The 17,804-nt window shown below is 47.5% G+C and overlaps 1 protein-coding gene and 1 long non-coding RNA gene across 4 annotated transcripts in view; both read left to right on the top strand.

Moving 5' to 3' along the window:
• Positions 1–17,804, top strand: part of LOC142474739 (uncharacterized) — a 94,211-nt gene that overhangs the window by 47,315 nt on the left and 29,092 nt on the right. For 2 of the 3 annotated variants that reach the window (XM_075580953.1, XM_075580954.1), the window contains exon 1: positions 16,333–16,463. The exons of the other annotated variant lie outside the window; for it this stretch is intronic. The gene's annotated coding sequence lies outside the window, so the exon portion shown is untranslated. Of the gene's footprint in view, positions 1–16,332; positions 16,464–17,804 lie in introns of those variants that run through there. 3 annotated transcript variants of the gene reach the window in all.
• LOC142474740 (uncharacterized) lies at positions 1,399–4,001 on the top strand. The gene is made up of 3 exons (XR_012790605.1): positions 1,399–1,976; positions 2,271–2,402; positions 3,981–4,001. It is a non-coding gene; the product is annotated as an uncharacterized LOC142474740 (long non-coding RNA).

The raw sequence follows: 17,804 nt of genomic DNA, 5'->3' as shown, positions 1-17,804 counted from the left end.
AATTTCTTTTGTTGGTAAGTTGGTTCATTTCATGGTAGAAGTCTCCACGTCATTGTCCGTGTGACTTGATGTTGAGTGTATTATTTATTTATAAAAATATTTTACCAGAGGAGTAATACATTGAGTTACCTCTCATTTTCAAGTATGTCCTGGGCACAGAGTAAGACAAATAATACGATGGTTACAAATAGTTACATAAATTAACAGGGTATACATTATATACAAGACATTGCATGCACAGTTAAAGATAATAAATATTATGGGCGTATGAAACAGTTACAGACCAGATTAAAATGTGAGACAGCCTTAGATTTGAAAGAACTTAAACTGGTGGTGGATGTGAGAGTCTCTGGTAGGTTGTTCCAGTTCTTGGGTGCACGGTAAGAGAAGGAGGAACGTCCGGATACTTTGTTGAGCCTTGGGACCATGAACAGTCTTTTGGAGTCTGATCTCAGATGATAGGTGCTGCATGTGGTAGGGGTGAGGAGCTTGTTCAGGTAGCTGGGTAACTTGCCCCATAAAGAATTTGAAGGAGTTGGATGATTTCATGGTAGAAGTCTCCACTGCATTGTCCGTGTGACTTGATGTTGAGTTGGATGATTTCATGGTAGAAGTCTCCACTGCATTGTCCGTGTGACCTGATGTTGAGTTGGTTGGTTTCATGGTAGAAGTCTCCACGTCATTGTCCGTGTGACTTGATGTTGGAGATTACACTTGGGTTATTTGAAGCCTGAATCTCGGTTACCTGAATGACTATTCTGACTGCTCTTTCCGATGAGCTTTCATACTCCACTATGTTTGTGTCTCCATCTCTTGTTAATGATGAAGCCTTCTCCACTGATTCTTCCATTAATCTGTACCTCTGTAATAGAATAGGTGTCCGCTTGTGAGGCTCAATGAGGCCTTCATCTTTTCTTCTAAGTTCCCTAAAGCCAACAATATCCCATTTAATTCTTTTCACGCTCAGCTCCCGGTTCTTGCCGTGCGGCTTCACTGGAGAGTCCGGCAGGTGTAGGTAGCCTGGTTTAGGTTTGTGTAACCACTGGGGTCTCTTGCACCCTCTAACTTCCTACCTTATTCCTGATCGCTGTCACAGGACACTCCAGCCTCCGGAGACTAAGGGTCGTTGCTTTTTGGTGTATTTGGGGGTTGAGGCCTTATGTGCCATTGCCCGTCCTCATTTGCATGTTGACGAGCACTAATTTTAGCCGGGTATATTGTTCAAGCTTTCATAGTACGGTTAAACCTTCCGGTGTTAGTGCCACTATACATCTTCTTGAACGCCACCATTTTGAGGTAGTGAGATAAGGATATGAAAGGTGTGTGTCTGTATCCGTGTGTGTGTGTGTGTGTGTGTGTGTGTGTATATATATATATATATATATAATCTGTATATATCATCTGTAAATATCTGTATAACTTTGACCTGTGAAAAGAACTAGTGACTCTCTATGTATGCGCACACACACGTACAATGTGTGTATACATCACGTGTATGTATTAAAAAAACATCAGTTTGTATGTGACTTAAAACATGTCTAGAATTGTGCATAATTAAGGGAGTTGGCCCCCAATTATAGGAGGTGTGTGTGTGTACGTGTGTACAAAATAATGAGCTCGTGTAACTATGCATAGAACTGATCGTGTGTGTGATATCTATATCTTTGACCTGTGAACAGATCTAGTGACTATGTATGCACACACGGGTACAATGTGTGTATACATCACACCTGTATGTATAAAAAAAAAAAACATTCGTTTGTATATGATATAAACATGTCCAGAATTGTGAATAATTAAGGGTGTTATCTCCCAATTATAAGAGATTAACTTCCTTGTTGGGAATCTCATAGTCATGCAGCCTGTTTTATTTCCTTCAGGGGTGTGTCATCACAGGAGCAGATCCTGGGGCACAGACTCCAAAACGGGGGAGTGGGAGACCAAAGGGCAGCAAAAACAGGATCCCTTCCCTGAAGGTTGAGCGGAAGAGGGAAGAGCTACAGTACCTGCGTTAACATTACACTGGCGGCAACTGGGGATATCATATCTTTTTAGCACATTCTGTGATGTCACATTTTGGCTCTCTCACCCGTGACATCACACTATCGCTCCTCCATATGGCATTGCACCCTACTTATTTTCCCCCTGTATGACTTCACACCCCGGGTATATTGTGCTCCCCCTACCCGCCATATGAAATGATACCCCTGTATCGCCCCAATCCCCCCTATATGGACATCGCACCCGGGTTATCGTCCCCTTTTCTCAAGCAACAGGTGGCGATCCTCGGGCGAGGGAGACCCAGAAAACTGCTGCACAGCAATGGATCGGTGACCCCAAAACTGGTGAGAGGAAGGCCGAAGGGCAGCAAGAACAAGATGCCAGCCAGGTATTCCATGAAGGTGAAGAAGGGGGAGGGGGGCAGGGCGAGCGGGGGCGTGTGGGTGTGTGGGTGTGTGGGTGTGTGGGGACTCCACAGTGGGTCATTTTCTTCCTTGGACAGTATGATTTTCGGTCAGTGATCCCCCAGACTTGTATCCAAATTGGAAAATGATTTGGGCAAAAAGATCGGGAAGATATGCTCGAGAGAATAGCGAAAACGCTCCTTCTGTGTCTCGATAAAAGGGAATGCCAAATTAAGCTGCTCCACCAGTGGTATCTCACTCCTGTCAAACCCAAGTACCATGGAAATTCTTCTTCATTGTGCACACAACGCTGCGGCCAGTTAGGCTCTTCCCTACACGTGGTGGCAGTGCCCAGTGACCTTGAGGCTATGGGTGGATCTTCATCATTGTGCACACAACGCTGCGGCCAGTTAGGCTCTTCCCTACACGTGGTGGCAGTGCCCAGTGACCTTGAGGCTATGGGTGGATCTTCATCATTGTGCACACAACGCTGCGGCCAGTTAGGCTCTTCCCTACACGTGGTGGCAGTGCCCAGTGACCTGAGGCTATGGGTGGATCTTCTTGATATTCTTCTACTCCGGGATATTCTTTTTTTTTTTTTTCGTACTCAAATGTTTTCAGAAGGGAAAACAACATTATCTTAAATGCAAATATCAGGATATATAGGTTTCATACATTACTTTGTTAAACCAAAATTAACACATCTGATATAGCTATTTTCCCTTTAGTAAATATAAACAAAAGTAGGTTTTTATCTGCCCATCTGTGAACAAGCTCGGGTGCGTCCTAACCAGTAGGAACCAACTTGGTGATATTATGGGACTTAAAAACCTGAAAAGGTAGTTAGAAAGGAGAAAAGAAAGGATAGAGAGTAAAAGGAGAGATGGAAAAAGAGGTGTTGGAAGGGGGTGGGGGGGGGAATAGTATACTCAGGACCACGGGTCTTGTCTCGTTCCTTACACATGAATAGATCTCTAGTACTTTGTGTGTCCACGTGATCCAATCAACTCCAGGATATTCTTGTCTCTGATTCTCTCTAGATCCCTGGGCGGCACTTCTATGTAAACCGTTAGATCATTTGCATAGATCCGAGAATAAATGAATCGTACGGCAGTTAGGTGTGAGGATAACGATGGCCTGAAGAAACCCAACGGGCCATCAGTTCAGCCAGTTAAATCTAGGTTATGGAGAGTCCTTTCTGATGGAAAAGCTGACCAGTATTCAATCTGACGCTTTCCCCACATTTCTAAGCGTTTGGGAGCCTCAGGAAAGCATCAATTCAGTGAAAACTGCCCTCCTATAACGGGTTTGGGCCAAGTATTCCTCTTTCCAGCATCCTCTTTCTTGAAACAGTCTAGTACTTCCCAATCCTATAGCTGTGCCATCGTCATTCTCGCTGGGCCTCGTAAATAAAGTAGTCCCGGGACGTGCTCAGGAGTTTAATGTTGCGTACACTGCACTCGTTAGGGGGATCAATAAGCGTTCAGAGCATAACTAGCGGAGGGCAAAATAAATCCCAGCAGCGGCCATGCCTCCGAGGGATTTGAACATTGCGTGTTGTCTCTTTTTTTGCAGTTCGCAGGTTCAGCATCAGGCATGGGCGTGCACGGTGATGACGGCGCCGCCTCCTCTGACGTTGATAAGGACGACTTTAACGAAGAGAAGACGACGACGTCGAATAGAGGGAACAGAAGGCTGCTCCTCCTTCCTCTTACTGTATCTGACGCGGGTGTGGAATAAAAGAATGTAAATCTGTTGCGGGAAGAGTCTTGTGGCGACAGAAAGAACGGAAAAATAAAATGGGTTAAGTCAAGAGGACGTGACGGGATAAAAAAAAATGACCTTTTTGTTTTGTAATGTAATTTGGTGTTTAAAGTTGTGTAACGCTGGACGGGCAGGCCGCCTTAGCAGACATAAATAGTATTTTTTTTGTAACACTGCCCATGTGTGTAATTTGCTGGTTTTAAAAACATGTAATGCCCCTTACAGATGTGACTCGTTGTTTTCCATGTGTTTGTCTTCTGATCGGTTTGTCTGCAGTGGTTTGGTTATTAGGGACATCATAATTGTATTGTATTGTATGTCTTATTTATATAGCGCCATTAATGTACATAGCGCTTCACAGTAGTAATACATGTGGCAATCAAATAAATAACAGATAATATAAATAACAGCATGGGAGTAAGTGCTTTAGACATAAAAGTAACATTTCGGAAGAGGAGTCCCTGCCCCGAGGAGCTTACAGTCTAATTGGTATGTAGGGAGAACGTACAGAGACAGCAGGAGGGAGATCTGGTAAGTGCGTCTGCAGGGGGCCAAGCTTTATGTATCGTGTTCAGAATATCCACAGTGCTATTCGTATGCTTCTTTAAGCAAGTGTCTTAAGGTGGGTCTTAAAGGTGGATAGAGAGGTTGCTAGTCGGGTACTGAGGGAAGGGCATACCAGAGGTGAGGGGCAGTCGGTGAGAAAGGTTTAAGGCGGGAGAGGGCTTTAGATACAAAGGGGGTAGAAAGAAGACATCCTTGAGAAGAACCCTAATCCATCATAATGACATTTTCATGTGTTCATTTTGTTGGAAGACGATAGAGAATAGCTAAAATTGTATCAATCTTCTGGAACATTAAAACTTATACAAATAATTTAAATGATTGTATTTTTTGGTAAGAGGACCTGTCACCTGTAATCCGCTGTATCCTTGTCATTAGGTCACTTTGTTTCTATGTGGGACTGTCCATTTAACCCAAGGGTGCGCGGCGGCAGTTACAGAGACCCCATGCTCTTCCCCAAGGCATTTAAATTTAATGCTGGGGGAGGCCTAAGGCCTCCAACTCCCTTACCTGCAATCTGCCGGCTCAATGACACGTTGCCATGGCAACGCAGAGTCAAATGACGCTGCGGGGTCATTTGATGCCGAGTCCTAGGAGAGGGGGTGCGAGCGCTGGGGCTGCCAGGCAGGAAGGCGCAGCTCAGGAACATTGCGCACCCCTGTTTTAACCCATTAAACACATCGCTGTCAGGTCACTTGGGTCCTACGAGGGGCTGGCCCTTTAACGGACTAAACTTGGTCTTAGTTAAAAAAATGAGAAGTGGTATTCGAACGGACAGCAGAGAAAAAAGGGGGAACAGTATATAGCCACACATACTCAAATGCAAACTGAGCACGACAAAATAAAGCCACAGGGCATACATCACAGCATGGTTCAGGCTGACATTACGTCAGTATGTTCATAGCTGGCACAGTCCATCAAAGGTTCGATATGGTGTTAGATCTCAGCCGCGAACCGTCATGTAATTGCAGATGTGAAGGGCGTCCATCATCCTCGATGGGTTTCTCTTGTTTCTTCTGGGGCCTGGCGCTTATTCGGTGAAGTTAGGGAACTCCGTGCTAACCTCCTCGCACATAGTTATACAAAGTAAAAGTACACATAACCAGAAAATAATCCCAATGATAAAAACATGGCAAAATCCAGGTATTTCACCGAGGGTAGAAGGGTGTCTAGGTGGACTAGGACTTCTCCAAGTCCCCTAATGACTAACTTAACCCATTCTAGCCCAGCCACTACAAAAAAAGTGTGTGCTGAGCACGTGCATTGTAAGTGACACGTCTGTGTGTTTCGTCACAGAAATTGTATTTGTGATAGTGATGTTTTTAATTCAATTAAATAATTTTTTGTTTGTGTCGAAATTTCCATGCTATCAGTTGGAATACACTATCTAATTGATTTATCATAACTAAAGAAAGATTCATATATTTTGGAATGTAAAGTATCTTATTGAATGTAAATCATACAAATCAAAACACAATTTTTGTGACAATGCAAAGACGTTTGACTTAGAACACACACGCTCGGCACACACCCCAATTTTTTAAATGTTTATCATCATTACAGTTATTAATTGTATATAGATTAATATAACACAATATATTGTAAGTTTAGACACCTTGCATCTTTTCTACTTCTGGGTTTTTTTTTGAAGAAGAAGAAAACATTACAAGTTTATTGTGTATAAAGACAAGAAAAAGGTTTCCGTTGTTCTACTAGAAAAAACACGAAACAAATCAAGGTAAAAGCAGCATATAATACTGATTACCTACACGGTCTTGAATTGGTTAACAAGTTATATCCCGTTGTTCTTCAGAGAAAATAGCACTCGGACATGGTAAAAGCTACATCAACTAACAAGCCATACAATTACATTGAGCTAAAAAAAAACAAAAAGACAGTTGTGAGATTCCCGCTGAGATTATAAAATCAGAAAGGAGGCTCCAAAGTCCACTCGATTCCCTCTTGAAAATTAGGGACAGGTGGTTTATGCCAACTAAGTCATTCACCGTGCAAACAGGTACAAGGCTCGTTCCCAAGCAGGAACCTTCCTGGCCATTCCCACGGAGACACAGGAGAGGAAATTGAAATGTTTACTCGTTTGCTCATCCATTGGAGGCCAGAGAAGCCGGGAACGTATTGCTCTGCCTCTCGTCGTCACCAGAAGAGGCACGCCAAATGGTACAATAAATGTGTCAACGTTTCGGCTTCCCCAATGGAGCCGTTTTCAAGAGCTCTTCCACTGGGAAGCCGAAACGTTGAGCTAGTAAAGACACCTACTGTGCCCCGTGCCGGCTTTTTTTGAAGTTGCTACATAGGACAGTTCAGTACGTTAGCAGAAGCACCCGCTCCAATCTTTTAGAATATATATAAATATATACATATATATATATATATATATAAATATATATATATATATCTGAACCAATAACTAAACGATAACCTTTATTGTGAGTGGCTTAATTAAATATTTTACATTGCTAAAATGTATTCATTAAGGAGGCAGCCCAGCCTCAAAGCAAGGTGTACTAATGGCAGTGACATGTTAAGGGCTTGCATCTGATTGGTGCCTTTTTGTACTAAATCTCACACCTAGGAGTATTTCGAAATAACTTAAGTTAGTTTAGTAAAATGGTGAGCGGGGACTTGGGAGGGGTTTCATTTCCTCTGGCTACTAACTACCTTTTGTTTTTGCAAAAGTAAAGACCCCCCCCCCCCCAATCTACACTTCCCTTCCCATTTTTCACCCCCCACCCCCTACACTTCCCTTCCCATTTTTCACCCCCCACCCCCTACACTTCCCATTTTCCACCCCCCGCCCATCACCTACACTTCCCATTTTTCACACCCCCACCCTTCCCATTTTTCACCCCCCACCCCCTACACTTTGTCACAGTAGCTTATGACAAGATATAATAAATGAACATGAAACACAGACAGAGCTCAATGCACATCCAGCGAAACTTTATACACAGTACAGTGCCTAAATATACATGTATTGATATCTATGAAATAAAATGGTCTTTTAGTTTAACATTTTGGCCAAATTGTTGTAAGCCCCTGAGCCACTGCACGGCAGACCACACCTCAAGGGTCCCTACACTAATATAAATTCTTAATAACCTGTGCAAATCTGTCAAAATTAGTTGCAAAGTTCTAAGTCTGATTGAAGCTTTTATTAACCTGTACATTACCAGGAAAAGCACTCTGTATTAGAGTTGTCACAATCACACTGCAAGCCAGCAAGTTCCCCAGAGAGTGGGAGATGCTATGGAGTGAGTTTTTAACCATTTAAAAGTGGGAGGGGGTGAGCTTAAATTAGGTATGAGGTTGCCACCCTCCAATCAGCTAAGACTAGCTGAACAAGAATTGTAACATATAGAACACCCAACAAGCTCATGTTGAACCCCCAAAATAACCACAGCTCACCCCCTCCCACTCTCTCCCCCCCCCCACATGATCATCTCGGCCTCTCCCCCCTCCCACCCCCCCATAATCATCTCGGCCTCTGCCCCCCTCCCCCCCCAACGATCATCTCGGCCTCTCCCCCCCCCCCCCCATGATCATCTCGGCCTCTCCCCCCCACCCCCCCACCCCCCCCATGATCATCTCGGCCTCCCCCCCACCCCCCCATATCATCTCGGCCTCTCTCCCCCCCACCCCCCCATGATCATCTCGGCCTCTCCACCCCCCCATCCCCCCATGATTATCTCGGCCTCTCCCCCCCCCCACCGCCCCATGATAATCTCGGCCTCTCTCCCCCCCCCCCCCACATGATCATCTCGGCCTCTCTCCCCCCCCCCACCCCCCCATGATCATCTCGGCCTCTCTCCCCCCCCATGATCATCTCGGCCTGTCCCCCCCCCCCCCCATGATCATCTCGGCCTCTCCCCCCACAACGATCATCTCGGCCTCTCCCCCCCAATGATCATCTCAGCCTCGAACCCCCCCCACCCCCCCCATGATCATCTCGGCCTCTCCCCCACCACCCCCCCATGGTCATCTCGGCCTCCCCCCATGATCATCTCGGCCTCTCCCCCCCCACCCCCCAATGATCATCTCGGCCTCTCCCCCCCCCCCCCATGATCATCTCGGCCTCTCCCCCCCCCCCCATATTGTCCTTCCCTTATTCCAGGCAAGAGGCAGAAGGCAGTCTCACAGACGTCTTTGAAGCAATCTCCGCCGGGGTGTGGCTCCGCCCCCGCTGTCCTCCCACACAAGGCACGAGTGCAGGATGACTGCGTCCGGCCACCATCCGACTCCAGTCCCAGCAGGCCAGCTTTTCCTTCCGGCCGTGCTCCTCGCATCCCCCACACCCACGCTCGCCACCGCGCTCGCCACTCCCACGGCCAAAACTTGCAATCGCCGCCCCACACGGCCGTCGCACCGGTTGTGGGTGGGCCGCAAAAATATTCGTGGCGGGGCCGCAAGTTTGACATGCTTGCTCTACACACTTCCCTTCCCATTTTTCACCCCCCACCCCCTACACTTCCCTTCCCATTTTTCACCCCCCACCCCACCCCACCCCACCCCCTACACTTGGCAGTGGATATTCACAGTTGAGTGCAAATAGCCGCACGGCTATTCGCACTCAGTAGAAAATAAAATGGAAAAAAATAAAGATCCCAGCCAGGAATCGAACCCTGGTCCACTCTGCTAATGGCCTGGAGCATAACCACTGAGCTATAAGACTTTCTGATGCTTTTCTAGTGAATAAAGGCATAGAAGCCTATTGACATTACACTGTTCATAGCCGCACGGCTATTCACACTCAGTAGGAAATAAAATGGAAAAAAAGACAGAACACTCTCCTATTGACATTCTATATATATATATATATATATATATATATGTAGCCCCGAGGTATATTTTCACTTTCTGGCCCCCCTCCGCGAGTGCCGTGTGGTAGCGGGTGCCGCCGGAGGCTTTGACGGACCTGCCGGCACTTCGCGAGGGTGGGGGCCAGAGCAGGGAGCAGAGCATTGCGAGGCGCAGGCCGGTTGCCGGGGACGCGATCGGGCCGTCGCTAAGGCCGCGATCGCGTTGCCACCGGCCTGGCTGCTTGCAGAGAGTGCGCCGCCATTGCGCGTTAGTTCGCGCATGCGCAGTAGGGCGGAAGCGCGCGATAGGACTCCAGGGATAGGGAGAGGTCGCGCGAGAGTAGGGAAGAGGATAGGAAGGTTGAGGCGGCCATTAGGGGTTCGCGCATGCGCGAGGGAAGCGCGCACGCGGCCCCAATGCATTAGGCAGCCCCTGGGAACTACAATTCCCAGGAGGCTTAGGGAGGCAGAAGTCAGGTGCTCCCTAGTGGCCAATAGGGCTGAAGGAAGCTCAGCCCGGGAAAAGAGATACATTTCCCGGGCTTTGCAACAGCAGTCAGGAAGAAGCAGAGGAAGGAGTAGGAAGGGTGCAGGGAGCGCGTGGCTCCTGCATCAGGTAAGGGTCCTCCCTAGATTCCCAGGCAGGCCCCAATTCCCGGGTAAAGGGCAGGGGGTAACTGAAGAGGGACGCCTTAACTAGGGAGGTGACCCTTGAGTGTGGAAGGTGCTGGTTTGGCAGTGTCGCAGCGGAGAGAGCTGTGGGCACTGTCAAAGAGGCACAGTGTGCTAGCAGTGTGTTTGCTGCGGGATCCAGGGGCTGTGTGTGATTGCAGCTGCCTGTGAGTAGTGTCGCTGCATGTGCTGGGCACAGTGCGTGCAGTGTGTGTGAAGTGTGGATCCCTGCAGGCTGACAGTGTGTGCGGTGTGTCAGCTGCAGGTGAGTTGGGAATAGCTAGTAGCAGTTACAGTTAGGACTGGGTAGCTAGGGGAAGGGGGGGCAGGTTATGTCCACAGGCCCTAGGAGTTTCCCTCAAGCCATCCCAGGTTGCGGTTCTTCAGGGACAGGCCCTAGGTTAGGGTTGCTGTCACTCTAAGTAGTAGAGAATTTGGAATTACCCAGTATACCGAGGCTGCTAACAGGTAGTGCACACACTTTTTGGCAACTTGATTGAAGAGAGACCCAGCAATGATTAATGAAACAATAAGCCTCCGGTATTGAGAACAGGGAGTTGGGTAATAGTAAGCCGGATAGAGGTACAGGGGGACACCTCCCTAGGGGGCGCCCCCAAGTAAATCACAGCCCGGCACTAACCACCTCAATAATCTCCCTGAAATACCGCGTGGAGGTTAGGAGTACTCACGAAAAAGCCGTCCCTGTTGGTGCAGGGAATTCTGCAGCGGCTTCCTCCTCTAGTGTAGCTGGCGTCAGCGTGCTCCTCCGGAAATGATGACACAGGAAGAAGGGGGTAGGATGGTCCGTGGTTCACAGCAACTTCAGCAGCCAACGCATGGATGTCTAAAAAAACTTTATTGATCGCTAGCAGCAAACATCAGGCAACCACTCTAACATGTTTCGTCCAGGCTATGGACTTTTTCAAAGACTCTTTGAAAAAGTCCATAGCCTGGACGAAACATGTTAGAGTGGTTGCCTGATGTTTGCTGCTAGCGATCAATAAAGTTTTTTTAGACATCCATGCGTTGGCTGCTGAAGTTGCTGTGAACCACGGACCATCCTACCCCCTTCTCACTCTAAGTAGTAGTTAGCGATAGGAGGAAGCGGCGGTTGCTGTTCCCATGCGGTTGGTGTTGCCGTGGTCCGGTTGCAGTTCCCGTTGAGCGGTGGGACCCTCGTTGGGGTCCACCGGCAGAGTACCTGGAAAGGATCAGACGGACGTCTGACCCTTTGAGAAGAAAGTTGCGGTCCCGAGCATCGGAGTGCTCGGAAGGTATCTTCATTATTATAAAGTGCACCAACTGGGCCCTAGCTTAACATAGTGACTGCGCAGTCACCCACGACCTCCGTAGGAGTTACGAGACATTGGGTGTGGGGTGATCACAGGACACTTGGTTGGGGAACACCAGACATTGGGTTGAGGTGATGCGGGTAGAGCATCAGGTTATGTTATGTGATGTTATGTAATGAGTTATATGTGTGTGTTAAGTAAAGTGTTAGTTATTGTTTTATCGTATACGAGTGTCATTGTATTTCTTACTCAGGGCTATCTTTCCTAACGGGGGATCCTGGGTAAGTGGAGGCGCTGCACCAAGTAAGGGTAAGGGTTTTCCCCAGGCTCCCAGTTAGCGGAGGCTCAGATCTCCTGGAGCCACACAGGTTATGCAGTACCAGTAGTCCTTTAGAGCAGGTGTGTTGCAGGGAAAGGGACCGGTTAGACCACGAGGGGCCAATGTGATATTGGGTGGGTCGGCCGGTTCACAAAAAGGGTTACATATATATATATATATACCCCCTGCATCTGTAATCAGCGCGGCTTTAGGCTGAGTCCCCAGTCAGCACTGTGACACGCGCCCGGCGGGGGGCGGCGCATGCACAGCGCTAGTCTGCGATCTGCGGTCTGAGGGGAGAGAGAAAGTTTGTGACGGGAGGGGGTGTGGCGGTAGGTTTGCGGGGTCGTGGCCATGACGTCCCGCGGCTGGTTCACCCTCATTGGCTGAACCGCCGGCGGGGGCGTGGCCACGCCTCCGTCACAAATGCCAATCTCAAACTCTCAAAGCCCGAGAGGGAGCGTGGCGTGCTGGCACACGAGCGCTGCGCCCTGCTCGGCCGTGCAATTTGTGGCTAGGTGCACGCTCATCTGGGGGCGCGGCCACAACGGCACTGAGCTGGTTCGCCCTCATTAGGTGAACCGCTTACGTGACGCGCTTGGAGGCGGCAAATTCAATTTTGCTTGCTCTGCAAGCGTCTCAAGCCCCGATGCTCACCCTGGCCAGACACATAAGGCCTCGGCCAGGGTTCCTGCTGGCGTGCGGAGGCGCGCTGAGGCTCAGGGAAAGCGGGTGCTTTCCCTGGCCTTAGACAGGATTGGATGTATGGTTTCTCTACATAGTAATTACCATATACTTACCACACACCTGGTGTATACGAAGCTGGCATTGTCTCATCGTGAGATATTTTATCTACTGTATATATTTTCACATTACACTTTTTCACATTACACTTGGAGTTTATTAATAAAATGTAATTTTTGGGGATTTTATTCCTCCTAGATACTGTATATCCCATGATGTGGCTCACATATATATATATAAGTGAGGGTTCATGGGGGTTTCTTTTTTGTGATCGTCTCTTGCTCATTTGGCTACAGGGGTACTACATTTGACCATGAGCTCGCTCTATTTCTTCCACTTACAATATGAGAAAAGACTTGTCTCTATTCACGGCAGGCTTAGCTCTCCTTTCCCGAGGTTTGTAGCTAGCTGAAGGTTTATTATCAACAAATTCTGAGAACGAAAAATAAATATTTCTTTCAAACTAAAACTTCCATGCAGACAAATACTAAGATGGATGACACAGAAATGAGAACACAGACAGGGACAAAATGGCTGCCAAGATCATGCAACCAAGATGGATGCTGAGCAAAATGGCTACTTAGATCCTAGTGCTGTTTACGTCAGACCCCCCTCATACTCTCAACTTCCTCAGTATATTACACACTGTGCATGTGATAAAGGGGGAGATAATATACAGTATATTACACACTGTGTGCATGTTACAGAGGGGGAGATAATATACTGTATATTACACACTGTGTGCATGTGATAGAGGGGGTATAATATACTGTATATTACACACAGTGTGTGCATGTGATAGAGGTGGAGATAATATACTGTATATTACACACTGTGCATGTGATAGAGGGGGAGATAATATACAGTATATTACACACACTGTGCAGGACGTGACAGTCACACCACCCTTAGCGCACCGCCGCCACCCCCAGTGAGCCTGAAGCCAGCCCCCACGCCCGCCCCTGCAGCGCACCGGCGCCACCCCCATGCCTGTGAACACCCTCTCGCCTGCCTGCGCACCCATCTGAACGGGGGGGCCGGCGCTCTGAACAGGGGGGCCGCATTACTGTGAATGGGGGGGGAACGCTGGACACGAGAGAGGGGGGGACAGAGGGGAAGTGGGAGACAGGGGAATGGTGAGAGAGACACAGAGAAGGGGGAGCTTAGAAAGAGGGGGGGAACAGAGACAGGGGGAGCGGCCCCCACTATGCCGGCGGAAAAGGAGGGGGGCGCGCTGTGCACGGGGGTCCACATTAATGTGAATGGGGGGGGAACGCCCGAGAAAAGAGAGAGAGGGGAATGGAGACAGAGAGGGGGAGCGAAGAAAGGGGTTTAAGGGAGAGGGGGGAGCGGAGAAAGAGACAGGGGGTGCAGAGAGAGGGGGGAGCGGAGAAAGAGGCGGAGAAAGACGGGGAGTGGAGAAAGAGACGGGGTGCGGAGAGGGGGGAGGGGTAGCGGAGAGGGGGGAGGGGGAGCGGAGAAAAAGGGGGGGGCAGAGAGAGGAGGGAAGCGGAGAGAAAGGGGGGAGCGGGAAAAATTAAATCCTGGGCAACGCCGGGTAGATCAGTTAGTACTGTATATTACACGCAGTGTGTGCATGGTATAGAGGGGGAGATAATATACTGTATATTACACACAGTGTGTGCATGGTATAGAGGGGGAGATAATATACTGTATATTACACACAGTGTGCATGGTATAGAGGGGAAGATAATATACTGTATATTACACACTGTGCATGTTATAGAGGGGGAGATAATATACTGTATATTACACACTGCGCATGGTATAGAGGGAGAGATAATATACTGTATATTACACACTGTGTGCGTGTTATAGAGGGGGAGATAATATACTGTTAAGAATGTTGAGAAAAATGGACATTAAAAGGGGGTCTGATGCAAACAGCACTGAGATCTAAGCAGCCATTTTGTTTGACTATTATTGTCGGCCATGTTGTCCTGTCCTGCTATAAGTCTTGTGTGTCTGTCATTGTGTAAGCTGTTTCCTGTGGAATATGTGTGTTTGAACTGAACGTGTGAGCAGAGACGCTCAGCAGATATCCTTGAATTCACAGCTGCACACGATAAGTGATGGGGATCAAAGAATAGTCTAAGGGAGTAGGCCTGAAAATAATGAGGGACCTCGTTATAGTTAGCGGGAATCGGAGATAATCACAGCCTCTCACAGTGTAAATAAAGATATTAGAGAAACAGTTAAGACAGCAATTATCCCCTTTGAAATAAATGTATAAACATTGAACCCCCAGATATGTAGAATTTGGTATAATGAGTTTTGCTAATTAACACATTCATTTTGTTTTTTATTTTACAATTATGTAATTTTTAGTGACGTACAAGTCACCCCATAAAGGGGCGTGCATTTTAGCTTTTAGGGTATAAATATATTGTATACCGTATTACCTATCGGAGAGCTTTCATCTTGAAACTCTGCTGTGTGCACCTGTTGCTAATAAATTCACGTGTCATTCTGCAATACAATTAACCCTCAGATGTGTGTATTTTCTCAGGCCTTCGTCACTGTATATTACACACAGTGTGTGCATGGTATAGAGGGGAGATAAAAAAAATATATATATTTATATATAAGTGAAAAAATGTTTGTCTGTCAGTTTGTGCCCCCTGTGATTGGCTGGCGGACGGCCACAGCTCATTGGCCTGCGGGTGGGCTGACGTCACAGCCACGCCTACGCAGGACGTGACAGTCACACCACCCTTAGCGCACGGCCGCCACCCCCAGTGAGCCTGAAGCCAGCCCCCACGCCCGCCCCTGCAGCGCACCGCCGCCACCCCCATGCCTGTGAACACCCTCTCGCCTGCCTGCGCACCCATCTGAACGGGGGGGCCGGCGCTCTGAACAGGGGGGCCACATTACTTTGAATGGGGGGGGGAACGCTGGACACGAGAGAGGGGGGGACAGAGGGGAAGTGGGAGACAGGGGAATGGGGAGAGAGACACAGAGAAGGGGGAGCTTAGAAAGAGGGGGGGAACAGACAGGGGGAGCGGCCCCCACTACGCCGGCAGAACAGGAGGGGGGGGGGCGCGCTGTGCACGGGGGTCCACATTAATGTGAATGGGGGGGGGGGGAACGCCCGAGAAAAGAGAGAGAGGAGAATGGAGACAGAGAGGGGGAGCGAAGAAAGGGGTTTAAGGGAGAGGGGGGAGCAGAGAAAGTGGCAGAGGAAGCGGAGAAAGAGACAGGGGGTGCGGAGAGAGGGGGGAGCGGAGAAAGAGGCGGAGAAAGACGGGGAGTGGAGAAAGAGACGGGGTGCGGAGAGGGGGGAGGGGGGAGCGGAGAGACGGGGGGAGCGGAGAGACAGGGGGGAGCGGGAAAAATTCAATCCTGGGCAACGCCGGGTAGATCAGTTAGTACTGTATATTACACACAGTGTGCATGGTATAGAGGGGGAGATAATATACTGTATATTACACACAGTGTGTGCATGGTGTAGAGGGGGAGATAATATACTGTATATTACACAGTGTGCATGGTATAGAGGGGGAGATAATATACTGTATATTACACACAGTGTGTGCATGGTATAGAGGGGGAAATAATATACTGTATATTACACACAGTGTGTGCATGGTATAGAGGGGGAAATAATATACTGTATATTACACACAGTGTGCATGTTATAGTGGGAGAGATAATATACAGTACTGTACATTACACAGTGTGTATGCATGGTATAGAGGGGGAGGAGCAGTATAGCAGGAAGGGGAAGTGAGGAGGAGAGGGAGGGGAAGGAGAGAAGAAGCTTTTCTCTGTGTGCGTGTGTAACACACAGGAGTCTCACAGGATACGTGTGTAACTGTGTATAGAGCTTACACCTGTGTGTGACCGAAAACACAACCAATTGTGGGTGAGTATCCCTAGTGTGTGTGTATGTGATCTGTGTATATTTTTATATATATATATTGTGTGTGATCTGTGTGTATTTATATATATATATTGTGTGTGTGTGTGTGTGTGTGTGTGTGTGATCTGTGTGTATTTATATATATATAGTGCGTGTGTGATCTGTGTGTATTTATATTGTGCCTGTGTGATCTCTGTGTGTTTATATTGGATCTGTGTGTGTTTATATTGTGTGTGTGATCTGTGTGTGTGTGTTTATATTGTGTGTGTGATCTGTGTGTGTGTGTTTATATTGTGTGTGTGTGTTTATATTGTGTGTGTGATCTGTGTGTGTGTGTTTATATTGTGTGTGTGATCTGTGTGTGTGTGTTTATATTGTGTGTGTGATCTGTGTGTGTGTGTTTATATTGTGTGTGTGATCTGTGTGTGTGTGTTTATATTGTGTGTGTGATCTGTGTGTGTGTGTTTATATTGTGTGTGTGATCTGTGTGTGTGTGTTTATATTGTGTGTGTGATCTGTGTGTGTGTGTTTATATTGTGTGTGTGATCTGTGTGTGTGTGTTTATATTGTGTGTGTGATCTGTGTGTGTGTGATCTGTGTGTGTGTTTATATTGTGTGTGTGATCTGTGTGTGTGTTTATATTGTGTGTGTGATCTGTGTGTGTGTTTATATTGTGTGTGTGATCTGTGTGTTTGTTTATATTGTGTGTGTGATCTGTGTGTGTGTTTATATTGTGCCTGTGTGATATGTGTGTGTGTGTGTGTGTGTGTGTGTTTATATTGTGCCTGTGTGATCTGTGTGTGTGTGTGTGTTTATATTGTATCTGTGTGTGTGTGTGTGTGTGTGTGTGTGTGTGTTTATATTGTGCCTGTGTGATCTGTGTGTGTGTGTGTGTGTTTATATTGTGACTGTGTGATCTGTGTGTGTGTGTGTGTGTGTGTTTATATTGTGCCTGTGTGATCTGTGTGTGTGTGTTTATATTGTGTCTGTGTGTGTGTGTTTATATTGTGCCTTTGTGATCTGTGTGTGCCTTTATATTGTGCCTGTGTGATCTGTGTGTGTGTGTGTTTATATTGTGCCTGTGTGATACTGTGCCCGTGTGATCTGTGTGTGTGTTTATATTGTGCCTGTGTGATCTGTGTGTGTGTTTATATTGTGTCTGTGTGTGTGTATATATATTGTGCCTGTGTGATCTGTGTGTGTGTTTATATTGTGCCTGTGTGATCTGTGTGTGTGTTTATATTGTGTCTGTGTGTGTGTTTATATTGTGCCTGTGTGATCTGTGTGTGTGTTTATATTGTGCCTGTGTGATACTGTGCCTGTGTGATCTGTGTGTGTGTTTAT

This window comes from Ascaphus truei, assembly GCF_040206685.1.
Source record: "Ascaphus truei isolate aAscTru1 chromosome 20 unlocalized genomic scaffold, aAscTru1.hap1 SUPER_20_unloc_3, whole genome shotgun sequence".
NCBI lineage: Eukaryota > Metazoa > Chordata > Amphibia > Anura > Ascaphidae > Ascaphus > Ascaphus truei.
Note: the sequence above shows the minus strand (reverse complement) of the source record. Positions and strands in the feature narration are given on the sequence as shown.